The sequence below is a fragment of the Heterodontus francisci genome, chromosome 5 (genome assembly GCF_036365525.1).
Source record: "Heterodontus francisci isolate sHetFra1 chromosome 5, sHetFra1.hap1, whole genome shotgun sequence".
Lineage (NCBI taxonomy): Eukaryota > Metazoa > Chordata > Chondrichthyes > Heterodontiformes > Heterodontidae > Heterodontus > Heterodontus francisci.
The window spans coordinates 129,274,322-129,286,926 of record NC_090375.1 but is presented as its reverse complement, the minus strand read 5'-3'; the positions used below and the strand labels follow the sequence as shown (position 1 = coordinate 129,286,926).

Sequence of the window (12,605 nt, the reverse complement as noted above, 5' to 3'; positions counted from 1 at the left end):
ATATCGTCCTCAAGATAGTCCCTATTTTTTGGTGGTCTATAATTGTGTCCCAACATGATAACATTCCTGATTTATTATTGTCAACCTAGGTAGACTCTGAGCAACAGCATCATGAAGAAACTTCCACTCTATGACTGCAGCCACCTCCCCTTCATTCTTTCCTTCTTTATCTCTCCTGAAAATGTTGCAGCAGGAAATATTTCGCTCATCGTTTTGTCCAGGTTGAAGCCAAGTTTCTGGACTCCAATTGAGATAGGACTGGGAACATAATATATCATGCTCCTCCATTCTGATTCGTGTTTCTAATTCCCTCAATTTATTTCTCATGCTTTATGCATTCACTTATAAACACCGTGATGCTGAACCAATTATACCTCCATTTAAAAAAATTCTTTCCTTCACTGTACCTCTCCTGAAACAATCTCCCGATAGTTCTATATTTGAGCTAACTACTTTAGATCATTTTTTTCCTTCACTACATTTATTCTTAAATCCTGCTCTGGATTAAGTGAAGCCCAGCCCGTCTGTGCGTCTCTCTTCTGTCCCAGAACTTACCAAAAAGCCTTAGGAAATTTGAAATCCTTTCTTTCGTATTACATGTTGACACATCTAATTTGTTGCTCCTCAACTGGCCCAGTGGGTGCCACTGGCATTAATACTGAAATTACAATCCTCGCTAACACCAAACCCTTCAGGTTCTCTTAATAAGACTTCCATTCCATTACAGATCAGCCATTTTTTTTCAAGATGCACTGCAGCAACGCACCAAGGCTCTTTATACAGCACCTTCCAAACCCGCGACCTCGACCACGCCGAAGGACAAGAGCAGCAGATGTATGGGAACACCACCACCTGCAAGTTCCCCTCCAAGTCATTCACCATCCTGACTTGGAACTATATCGCTGTTCCTTCAATGTCGCTGGGTCAAAATCCTGGAACTCCCTTCCTAACAGCACTGTGGGTGTACCTACCCCACATGGACTGCAGCGGTTCAAGAAGGCAGCTCACCACCACCTTCTCAAGGGAAATTAGGGATGGGCAATAAATTCTGGCTTAGCCAGTGATACCCACATCCCATGAATAAATTAAAAGAAAAGGTACTCACTGTTGTCACTGTGCGTCGGTGGTGGAGGGAGTGAATGTTTATGCATGGTGTGCCAATCATCAGCGAACATCCCCACTTCTAACCTTATGATTGAAGGAAGGTCATTGATGAAGCAACTGAAGATAGTTGGGCCTAGGACACTACCCTGAGGAATTCCTGCAGTGATGTCCTGGAGCTCAGATGAGTGACCTCCAACAACGACAGCCATCTTCCTTTATGCTAGGTATGACTCCAACCAGCAGATTCCCATTGACTCCAGTTTCGCTAGGGCTCCTTGATGCCATACTCAGTCAAATGCTGCCTTGATGTCAAGGGCAGCCACTCTCACCTCACCTCTTGATTTCAGCTCTTTTGTCCATGTTTGAACCAAGGCTATAATGAGGTCAGGAGCTGAGTGGCCTTGGCGGAACCCAAACTGAGCATCACTGAGCAGGTTATTGCTCAGTAAGTGCTGCTTGATGGCACTGTTGATGACACCTTCCATCACTTTACTGATGATTGAGAGTAGACAGATGGGGCGGTAATTGGCCGGGTTGGACTTGTCCTGCTTTTTGTGTACAGGACACCTGGGCAATTTTCCACATTGCCGGGTAGATGCCAGTGTTGAACTGTACTGGAACAGCTTGGCTAGGGGTGCAGCAAGTTCTGGAGCACAGGTTTTCAGTACTATTGCCGGAATATTGTCAGGACCCATAGCCTTTGCAGTATCCAGTGTCTTCAGTCGTTTCTTGATATCATGCGGAGTGAATCGAATTGGCTGAAGTCTGGCATCTGTAATGCTGGGGACTTCAGGAGGGGGCCGAGATGGATCATCAACTCGACACTTCTGGGGCTGCAGATTGTTGCAAATGCTTCAGCTTTATGTTTCGCACCGATGTGCTGGGCTCCCCCATCATTCAGGATAGGGATATTTGTGGAGCCACCTCCTCCAATTAGTTGTTTAATTGCCCACCACCATTCATGACTGGATGTGGCAGGACTGCAGAGCTTAGATCTGATCCGTTGGTTATGGGATCACTTAGCTCTGTCTATTGCATGCTGCTTATGCAGTTTGGCATGCAAGTAGTCCTGTGTTGTAGCTTCACCAGCTTGACACCTCATTCTGAGGTATGCCTGGTGCTGCTCCTGGCTTGCCCTCCTGCACTCTTCATTGAACCAGGGCTGGTCTCCTGGCTTGATGGTAATGGTAGAGTGGGGGATATGCTGGGCCATGAGGTGACAGATTGTGGTTGAGTACATTTCTGCTGCTGCTGATGGTCCACGGCACCTCATGGATGCCCAGTTTTGCATTGCTAGATCTGTTCGAAATCTATCCCATTTAGCACAGTGATAGTGCCACACAACATGATGGACGGTATCCTCAATGTGAAGGCGGGATTTCGTCTCCACAAGGACTGTGAGTTGGTTACTCCTACCAATACATTCATGGACAAATGCATCTGCGGTAGGCAGATTGGTGATGTCAAGGTCAAGTATGCTTTTCCCTCTTGTTGGTTCCCTCACCACCTTCCGCAGACACAGTCTAGCAGCTATGTCCTTTAGGACTCGGCAAGCTCAGTCAGTAGTGGTACTACCGAGCCACTCTTGGTGATGGACATTGAAGTCCCCCACCCAGAGTACATTATGTGCCCTTGCCACCCTCACTGCTTCCTCCAAGTGCTGTTCAACATGGAGGAGTACTGACTCATCAGCTGAGGGCGGTTGGTGGTAATCAGTAGAAGGTTTCCTTTCCCATGTTTGACCTGATGCCATGAGACTTCGTGGGGTCTGGAGTCGATGTTGAGGACTCCCAGGGCAACTCCCTCCCTACTGTAGACCACTGTGCTGCCACCTCTGCTGAGTCTGTCCTGCCGGTGGGACAGGACATACCCAGGAATGGTGATTGCAGCGTCTGGGACATTGCCTGTAGGGTATGATTCCGTGAGTATGACTATGTCAGGCTGTTGCTCTCCCAACTTTGGCACAAGCCCCCAGATGTTAGTAAGGAGGACTTTGCAGGGTCGACAGGGCTGGGTTTGCCTTTGTCATTTCCGGTGCCTAAGTCGATGCAGGGTGGTCCGTCCGGTTTCATTCCTTTTTATTGACTTAGTAGTGGTTAGGTACAACTGAGTGGCTTGCTAGGCCATTTCAGAGGGCATGTAAGAGTTAACCATGTTGTTGTGGGTCTGGAGTCACATGTAGGCCAGACCAGGTAAGGACAGCAGATTCCAGGTAAGGACAGCAGATTTCCTTCCCTAAAGGGCATTTGTGAACCAGATGGGTTTTTACAACAATCGACAATGGTCATCATTAGACTAGCTTTTAATTCCAGATTTATTAATTAAATTCAAATTCCACCTTCTGCTGTGGTGGGATTCGAACCCATGTCTCTAGATCAATACCCTGGGTTTCTGGGTTACTAGTCCAGTGATAATGCCACTACGCCACCGCCACCGCTTCCCCTGATCTAATCGAATGGTGCAACAGGCTTGAGGAGCTGAATAGTTTGCTCTTGTTCCTATTTTCTTATGTTCCCTATGCCATTGTTCCCAACCAAACAAAACTTCAGGCCGCTCTCTCTGCATTTCCTGAATCTTCTCCATCTGTTCAATTACTTTCCTTACTCTCGCACCTCGGAAGCAAAAATCTTTCAGGGCTCCTAGTCTCACCTTCAGAAAAGGCCATCTAACCCTCTGGTAATAGAATCCCCTATAGCTAATGCTTTCTTTTGATAGACACTAATATCACTTTTGCATCCATAAGCACTTGTTTTATACTGTTGTGGTATTGCATACAACTTCTCACTCTTGCATCATCTCTCTCACTTGCATAAAGGTATTTAGCTGCTCCTTATCACATAGTTACATGCAGCTTCTGCTGACTAAACCATTGATGAAGGATGATAGAGTGTTAATTATATCAATCCTACATTAGAACCTCACATTAAATAGATAGGATACAGATCAGCTACAAGTTTTCATTTTCAGGACAACAGCTGCCTTTTGCAGGATTTTTCTTCTTTGGCCTCCTTATCTCGAGAGACAATGGATAAGCGCCTGGAGGTGGTCAGTGGTTGGTGAAGCAGCACCTGGAGTGGCCATAAAGGCCAATTCTAGAGTGACAGGCTCTTCCACAGGTGCTGCAGAGAAATTTGTTTGTCGGGGCTGTTACACAGTTGGCTCTCCCCTTGCGCCTCTGTCTTTTTTCCTGCCAACTACTAAGTCTCTTCGACTCGCCACACTTTAGCCCTGTCTTCATGGCTGCCCGCCAGCTCTGGCGAACGCTGGCAACTGACTCCCACGATTTGTGATCAATGTCACAGGATTTCATGTCGCATTTGCAGACGTCTTTAAAGCGGAGACATGGACGGCCGGTGGGTCTGATACCAGTGGCGAGCTCGCTGTACAATGTGTCTTTGGGGATCCTTCCATCTTCCATGCGGCTCACATGGCCAGGATTGGTGGATGAATATTTAATAGGTTTGTAGGATATTCTTCGGTCTACTATTTTCAAATAGATGTTTAAAGCAGTACCATTAAAATGTGAACAGAGGAATGCCATGTCATCTCTAATATCGCTACAGTAATTCTAATCATCAATTTCTGAAGAAAACAAGTTATTTAAAGTCAATTATATATATATATATATATATATATATATATAAATCACTAGCCATTCTAGCCAATATGATCCAGGTATTGTTCATTTAAAATTAATGAGAACCTTGTTTAAAGCAAATTTTTGCCATTTTCAAATTTAAATATAATGTATATCCTATACATTAGAAAATAAAACAAAATAATTCAAAACAAGTTGCTGGTTTTCTGCATTAATTGATTTAACCATTTATAAATTAATTCAAAAATATGGGTATTATTGGCAAATGTGAAGTTACCAGATTTTTAAATTGTGAAATTTGTGCCTTTATTTTTAAGGTACATTAAAAACATCAGCAGTGATTTTGTCCAAACAGAAGCTAAAAAGCTGACCATCTCCTTTTAATTTCAAAATGATCTTGTAAAGGGAATGGGAGAGCTATTCTGAAAGTGATGAGAGCAACCTTTCATTTTGTTTTCTTTGAAATGGATAATGGTTTTTAATTACTGTAGTAGACAGGTTGATCTTGTGAGCTATATATCTAGCTGTCTGACTTAAGCGAGAATGCATGGTGTTTCATCAGTATGATAATATGCACCCTGCAACATTTAGCTATTAAATATGTTTTGCAATTTACATACATTTATCATGATTTCAAGTATGACAGGAATGTGATTTCCATTTGTTTTATGTGTTAAAATGGCAGGCTAATATGTACGAAAGCTGCGGGATGGATTTTCAACCTCTGTCGGGGCGGGGATCGGAGGCAGATGGGAGCTAAAAATAGCCCCGCTAGCCAGCATGCCGGTTCCACGGCTCCATACACCCTCTGGGTCATTTCTGCGGAGGCACGAGTTGGGGGTGAGGGGGGGAGGGAAGGTAGCAGAGCTGCCCGCCCACATGCGTCGGGCAGTTCAAAAGACTCATTAAAAGCTTACTGAAGTCAATTAAAAGGAGGCTGACTGGGATTTTCCATTTGGCCTCCAGGTTCCCGCAGGCAGCGGGGGGCAGTTTAAGTGCCTAGTGGCACACCAGGAGAGCCAGTGCTCCATATAGGACTAGAGGCCTTCCCTTCTTGCCTGGGTGAAGGAGCAGCCACAGGTCTTAAAAGTGGATTAATCCCCAGGCCCAGATGAGATGTATCACAGGCTGCTATGTGAAGCAAGGGAGGAGATAACAGGGGCTCTGACACAAATTTTCAAATCGTCTCTGGCCACAGGAGAGGTGCCAGAGGATTGGAGGACAGCAAATGTGGTACCATCATTCAAGAAGGGTAGTAGGGATAAACCAGATAATTACAGGCCGGTGAGTCTAACATCAGTGGTTGGGAAAATATTAGAAAAAATTCTGAGGGACAGGATTAATCTCCACTTTGGGAGGTAGGGATTAATCAAGGATAGCCAGCATGGCTTTGTCAGGGGGAGATCATGACTAACAAATTTGACTGAATTTTTCGAGGAGGTGACTAGATGTGTAGATGAGGGTAAAGCAGTCTACATGGACTTCAGTAAGGCTTTTGATAAGGTCCAGCATGGGAGATTGGTCAAGAAGGTAAGAGCCCATGGGATCCAGGGCAATTTGGCAAATTGGATCCAAAATTGGGTTAAGTGGTAGGAGGCAGAGGGTGATGGTCAAGGGTTGTTTTTGCGAGTGGAAGCCTGTGACCAGTGGTGTACCACAGGGATCGGTGCTGGGTCCTTTGCTGTTTGTAGTGTACATTAATGATTTAGACGTGAAAATAGGAGGTATGATCAGTAAATTCGCAGATGACATGAAATTTAGTGGTGTCGTAAATAGTGAGGAGGATATAGATGGGCTGGTAAGATGGGCAGAGCAGTGGCAAATGGAATTTAATCCTGAGATGTGTGAGGTGATGCATTTTGGGAGGACTAACAAGGCAAGGGAATATACAATGGATGGTAGGACGCTAGGCAGTACAGAGGGTCAGAGGGACTTTGGTGTACTGACCACTGACGGCAGCAGCACAGGTAGATAAGGTGGTTAAGAAGGCATATGAGATACTTGCCTTTATTAGCCGAGGCATAAAATATAAGAGCAGGGAGGTAATGCTGGAGCTGTATAAAACGCTAGTTAGGCCACAGCTGGGGTACTGTGTACACGTTTGGTCGACACACTATAAGAAGGATGTGATTGCACTGCAGAGGGTGCAGAGGAGATTCACCAGGATGGTAGAAACATAGAAAATAGGAGCAGGAATAGGCCACTCAGCCCTTCGAGCCTGCTCCGCCATTCATTATGATCACGGCTGATCATCCAACTCAGTCGCCTGTTCCGGCTTTCGCCCCATACCCTTTGATAGAAGATGTTGACTGGGCTAGAGCATTTCAGCTATGAAGAGAGACTGGATAGTTTTCCTTAGAGCAGAGAAGGCTGAGGGGGGACCTGGTTGAGGTATACTAAATTATGAGGGGCATAGATAGGGTAGATAGGAAGAAAATGTTTCCCTTAGCGGAGGTGGCAATAACCAGGGGGCATAGATTTAAGGTAAGGGGCAGGAGGTTTAGAGGGGATCTGAGGAAAAAATGTTGCACCCAGAGGGTGATTGGAATCTGGAACACACTGCCTGAAGGGGTGGTAGTGGCAGGAACCCTCACAACATTTAAGAAGCAGTTAGATGAGCACTTGAAACGCCATCGCATACAAGTCTATGGGCCAAGTGCTGGAAAATGGGATTAGAATAGATAGGCTTGATGGCCGGCGCAGACACGGTGGGCTGAAGGGCCTGGTTCTGTGCTGTATAACTCTATGACTCTATGTTGCCATGTTGAGGGGTTCCCCCAACCCCCGCCCAGTGATGGCCTGGCTGCAAAATGCATTTTTAAAATTTAAGTTTAAAAAATTTGGAAGTGGGTGCCTCCATCTCGCTTACTTACCTGCCATTACAGCCTGTTGCTCCATTTAGGCTGGAAGGCCTCTGCGTGGCCCTGAAGCTTTGAAAGCCTGCTCACAGTCCTTAATTGAGCACGAGCCTGTCTCCAGGCCAATTAAGGGGCTGTCCCCATGAAAATCACCATGAGTGACTGCTTCCCAGGGGTGGTTTCAGGACCTGGAAACAGTCCCAACCTATGTTTCCCACCCCCAGAGGAAAATCCTGCCCTGTATCTGACAGGTTCTGATTCGATAAAAATGTCTCTCAGTTGCATAATTGATAATCATATTGTTGTAGCAACTCTGGGTATCTCCTTCATTGAAAATTCTTTATTCTTTAAAGGAATTAAAGAAGATAAAGGTCAGGTCATTTCTGTGGTTGCTTAATTTTGTTTGAATTCCTGATTGTGTTCATTATTTCATCTGAGGAATATTGTGGGAGATGTCTTTTTTCCCCCAAGAGACTAAGTAAGCATCTAAGGCAATTGGCTTTTTAAAATATAAAATATTTAGAATGTCCACTTAAATAATATTGTCCTGTACTTTAGCTTTTGTATATTATTGAAATTGTAAACAAATTTGATTGTTTCAGCCTGCACAAATCTGGTTTAGAACACATAACTTGACATTTGTTAGGCCGAAGATGTAGTGGAAATCCTCCATAATTTCAACATTTAAATTTACCAGAGCTAATTATTAGATCAGAGTTAAATTATCCCTGCAAAGCAGAAAGTGAAAGGTACAGATTTCAAGTTGTAAGGCACATGACACACTTATGGAATAGAGTTCTTACGTCATTTGAATAAGAGGATGATTCTCAGAAACCCTGAATGTAACACCATTATTCTATGTACTGGTGGGTTCCAGGAAATCTAGTCTTTGCTGTGGAGTTAACACTGCTTTATGGAGCTGCAAAATGGTTTTCTTGCATCTGCCAATCCGAATCACTAAATATGCAAACACATATCCTGTATACAACATCTGAAACACAAGTGCAACAATATGTTTGTCTGTATTGCAGCCTTAAACATGATGCTTTTAACTCCATGTCAACTTGGTGATCAGGAAAAGCTGATGTAGAAATAGTAAATATCGTTAAGATAAGGGCACAGAAAGTACTGAATCAGAAATTTATGCGCAGACTATGTATAATTTGATGCATCATGAAATGTATTCAATTTGCTTGGCATCCTGAGGAAGGTGACCAACACTAAAAAAGTTAAACTTTTATAAAATTTCTTCCTGGCCTTCAATAGGTAATCAAGGAAACTTGTGAGATAATATTCAATTCCTCCTGCCCATGCTATTCAACTCCGGCCAGTTGCATGTTATCAATCTGTCTTCCCAGCAGCACAAGAAACATTGATGCATCTGCTGCTTTTGAACATGTCATTCAATCCTGTAATCTTCTGTTCCATTTTTAGCTAAATACTTACCCAACTGCTTAATTTAAAAAGCACAATATTTAAACAAAGAAATTACTCCTTTTATTAGTAGTCATGTTTAAGAGGAATTTCCTCTAACCTTCAGTATCACTGGAGGCTTGCTGACTTTGTACTTAAGTCCTTTCATGTTCTGTACTCCAAGCTAAACAGTTTTCTTCTATTTAAATTATTCATGCCTATCAACATGACAAAAACCTGGATCAAATCTCCTTTCAGTCTTCTCTTCTCCAATGAAAAGTCAGGCTGTAAATCTCACCACTTCAGAACGTTAAATCCCGAGTCAGAACGCTATACAATGTACAAAAGACAGGGGCTCAAAATTGCACACATTATTCTAAATATGGCATATTCAATAAGCTGCAAAGGGTTAAAATAATATTTATCAAATGATATCAATCAATATTTCATTAGCCTTATATTGGCTACTTCATATTAATTGAACACAGCTGTAAATAACACAAATTTTATTTTCCTTTTCCACTTTTGCTAAGTTCCATGCATCCTGTTTAAGCTCAGATTACCTTTGATATATGCATGTTAAATCTATTCACCATTTTTTAGCTTTTCATTTAAACCTTTTGAATACATTAACCTCTGTCACATTTTGGTCTCATCAGCAAACACATTATAACTAGAAATACTTTTCACTTATTCATCTTCAAAAAAGTTGACACTAAGTATAATAATATTAGTAAACACATTCTTTTCCGATTCACTTCAATAGCTGAGGATCTAGAATAGTTCCATATGGTACTCTACTAGTTACTGCCCAAGAGCAGCCTGATCATTTATCATTGCCTTCCTTTGCCAAATCAATTTTCAATCCAATTTACCAATAATTTATTTAGCCCTAAATTTCTTTCATCTGTCCTTTGGAGGAGGCATCGAACCATGCCCAACTTATCTGTTCTAATGGTTCAGGCAAACATCAAAAGCCCTTGTCACTATTCTAACAGGGATTTCTCATTGAGTCCTGGCCAACATTCCTCTCTTACACAGTACCAGCAAAACAGATTAACTGGTCATATATCAGGTCATTTGAATTTTGCAGTAGGCATCTGCCTGCATCGTAGTCACTGCACTTCTAAATGTAATTCAAAGTATATAAATCATTTTTTCATTATACAAATGCAAGATTACTTTCTTAATCTTTAAAACATTATCAAACATGTTCTGAAAATGCATCTAAATTAAATTTACTAGATATCTGTCTATACTAATTTGTTTGCCTCCTGAAAGACTTCCAGTAAATTTGTGAGGCTTGTCCTCAGCCTTTGACTTCTGAAACTACATTGACCTCTATGACCTCCATGATCTTAACTTAAATATTAATAAGGTCCAATAAAAACTCGACCATTTTTCCCAGTAATGAGAAAAACTGGTCATAATGATACAAGTCTTAGGGATTTAAATTATGAGGACAGGTTGCATAAACTTGGCTTGTATGCCCGAATATAGAAGGTTGAGGGGCAATCTGGTCAAAGTGCTTAAAATGGTCAAAGGATTTGATAGGGTAGAGAGAGGAGCCATTTCCTCAGAAGGGAGAATCAAAAACAAGGGGATACAACCCTAAAATTAGAGCTAAGCCATTTAGTAGGGAAATCAGGAAGCATTTTTTCACACATAGGGTAGTGGAAGTCTGGAATTCTCTACTACAAAAGGCTGGGGATGCTGGGACAACTAGAATTTTCAAGACTGAGATTGATAGACCTTTGTTAGGTTAGGGTATTAAGGAATATGTTGCTAAAGCAGGGACATGGAGCTGAGTTACAGATCAGCCATAATCTAATGGAATGGCAGAGCAGACTCAAAGGGCTGAATGGCCTACTGCTGTTCCTATATTCCTATAATTCTCTGATTCATATCTCACCCCTTTTTGAAATTCTGGAGTAACATTTGATACCTCCAGTCCTCAAGTAGAACCCCAAACGATATGAAGTAAAACAAGTTAGACTCTGTTTTCTTTGTATTGATAATATAATTAACACTATTGCCCTCAAATTAGTTGGTTCTGGAAATGACAGTGATTTTAACTGAGTAATCAGCTGAGGAATATTGCTATGTATAGTGATAATCATTTACATTCAGGAACTATTGTGTACATCTGATTTACTACAGAGTAAAGATAAGGTATACAGCAACTAACTGCTGGTTCTAACATTTATGGAAGACGTGGCTCTATTTGTAGTTTAACCCTGCAACACAACTAACAAAGGATTTTATCACTTACTAGTTATGGAAGTCCATTAAATCACATGTTATTTCCAGAACAATCAATTGAGAGTCTTGTAGAGTAACCATAACTGTATTACTGCTACAATAAAAAATACATTTTATTGACATATAAATATTTTAAACTACCAGCAGGGATTATTCACATCTTAGAAAGAGTATTTTTATTTTTTCATACTGAAAATTTTAAAATACAGTAAACCTCAAAGCAACATATTTATATATTAGGCAGCGTATTTGCCACCAATTTGACAATTAACAGCAGTGCCAGTTGGTAGGGATGTTACATCCCTGGTGTTATATCATTGCTCAAAGCCAAAACACACATGGTATAAAGCCCTATAAGACTTTCAATTAGGATTTATGGCTCGCTCACTTGGTACAATATTCTGCTTTGTGTGGCTCCATATTTCTGCTCAAGAATTACAAATACAGCAGTATCTAATGTATTCGATCCATCTTGGTAAGTTTACACTTACAGAAGGCTGACATTGCAATAAAAAGGAAATACATCCAAGGGACATACAGAACGCTTGTGGCATCCTACTCCCCAGCTCCCCCCACGGTAAAGAAGCCTTTCTGTAGAGAATGCTAAAATACATTATCTCAGACCACTTCGACTCTCATTGTGCTCTGAAACATTAGTCTGCCCTCCAGATGTTTTGCTGCAAAACCACGCCTTTTATTTCCCCAAATTCCAATGGCATTAGCTAACGATGTCCTTTTCAAAACAGGAAACAATCACAAAATTTAAGGCAAGCACTGAATTATCACAGTTTAATTGCCGGTTAAAGTATTCGGATTCAGTTTGTGAAAGAAAAGAATGTTTGTTTAAGATACAACCTCACTTACCCCTCTTTGAAAAGGTTAAATAGGCATAAGGATTAAACCATTCCGGATATTTTGTTGACCTAAAAGTCAGCTGCTTGCATGCTCTGCTATTCCATCTCCAGCTCCCTTTACTCTGGACACAAGAACAGGGAACCTGTGTTTGGCAGCTGCACAACTGGCTTTCTGCATGACATCATGCGGGATTCAACCACTCCTGACAGACAGTGGGGCTCGCTCAATTTACAGCAGAGAATTGCACTCTTATCCTTGGATATGTGCAAAAGACACCACGGGTTAGTGATAGAATCGTTTTAATTTGCTCTGTCTATTTTCCAGCTTTGTAGTCAAGTATTTATACCGATCGCATGTTTTTACATATCTAAATGATTGCTCTCTTTCGCTAATGGCATCGGCCGTGTGAAATCTCTTACACTTTGTTGGAAGAATAGAGATTGATTTCCAAGGAGGAAGCGAATGTGCGAGACAAAATCAACCAAATGTCTCCTAGACTGTCAATTATTAGGGAA

General features: G+C 41.9%; 1 protein-coding gene across 5 annotated transcripts in view; it reads right to left on the bottom strand.

Annotated features, from left to right (window-relative positions):
• pkia (cAMP-dependent protein kinase inhibitor alpha) overlaps positions 1–12,208 on the bottom strand; it is a 143,379-nt gene extending 131,171 nt beyond the window's left edge. For all 5 annotated transcript variants that reach the window (XM_068030935.1, XM_068030936.1, XM_068030938.1 and 2 more), the window contains exon 1: positions 12,100–12,208. The gene's annotated coding sequence lies outside the window, so the exon portion shown is untranslated. The remainder of the gene's footprint in view (positions 1–12,099) is intronic.
• Positions 12,209–12,605: the final 397 nt, after the last annotated feature.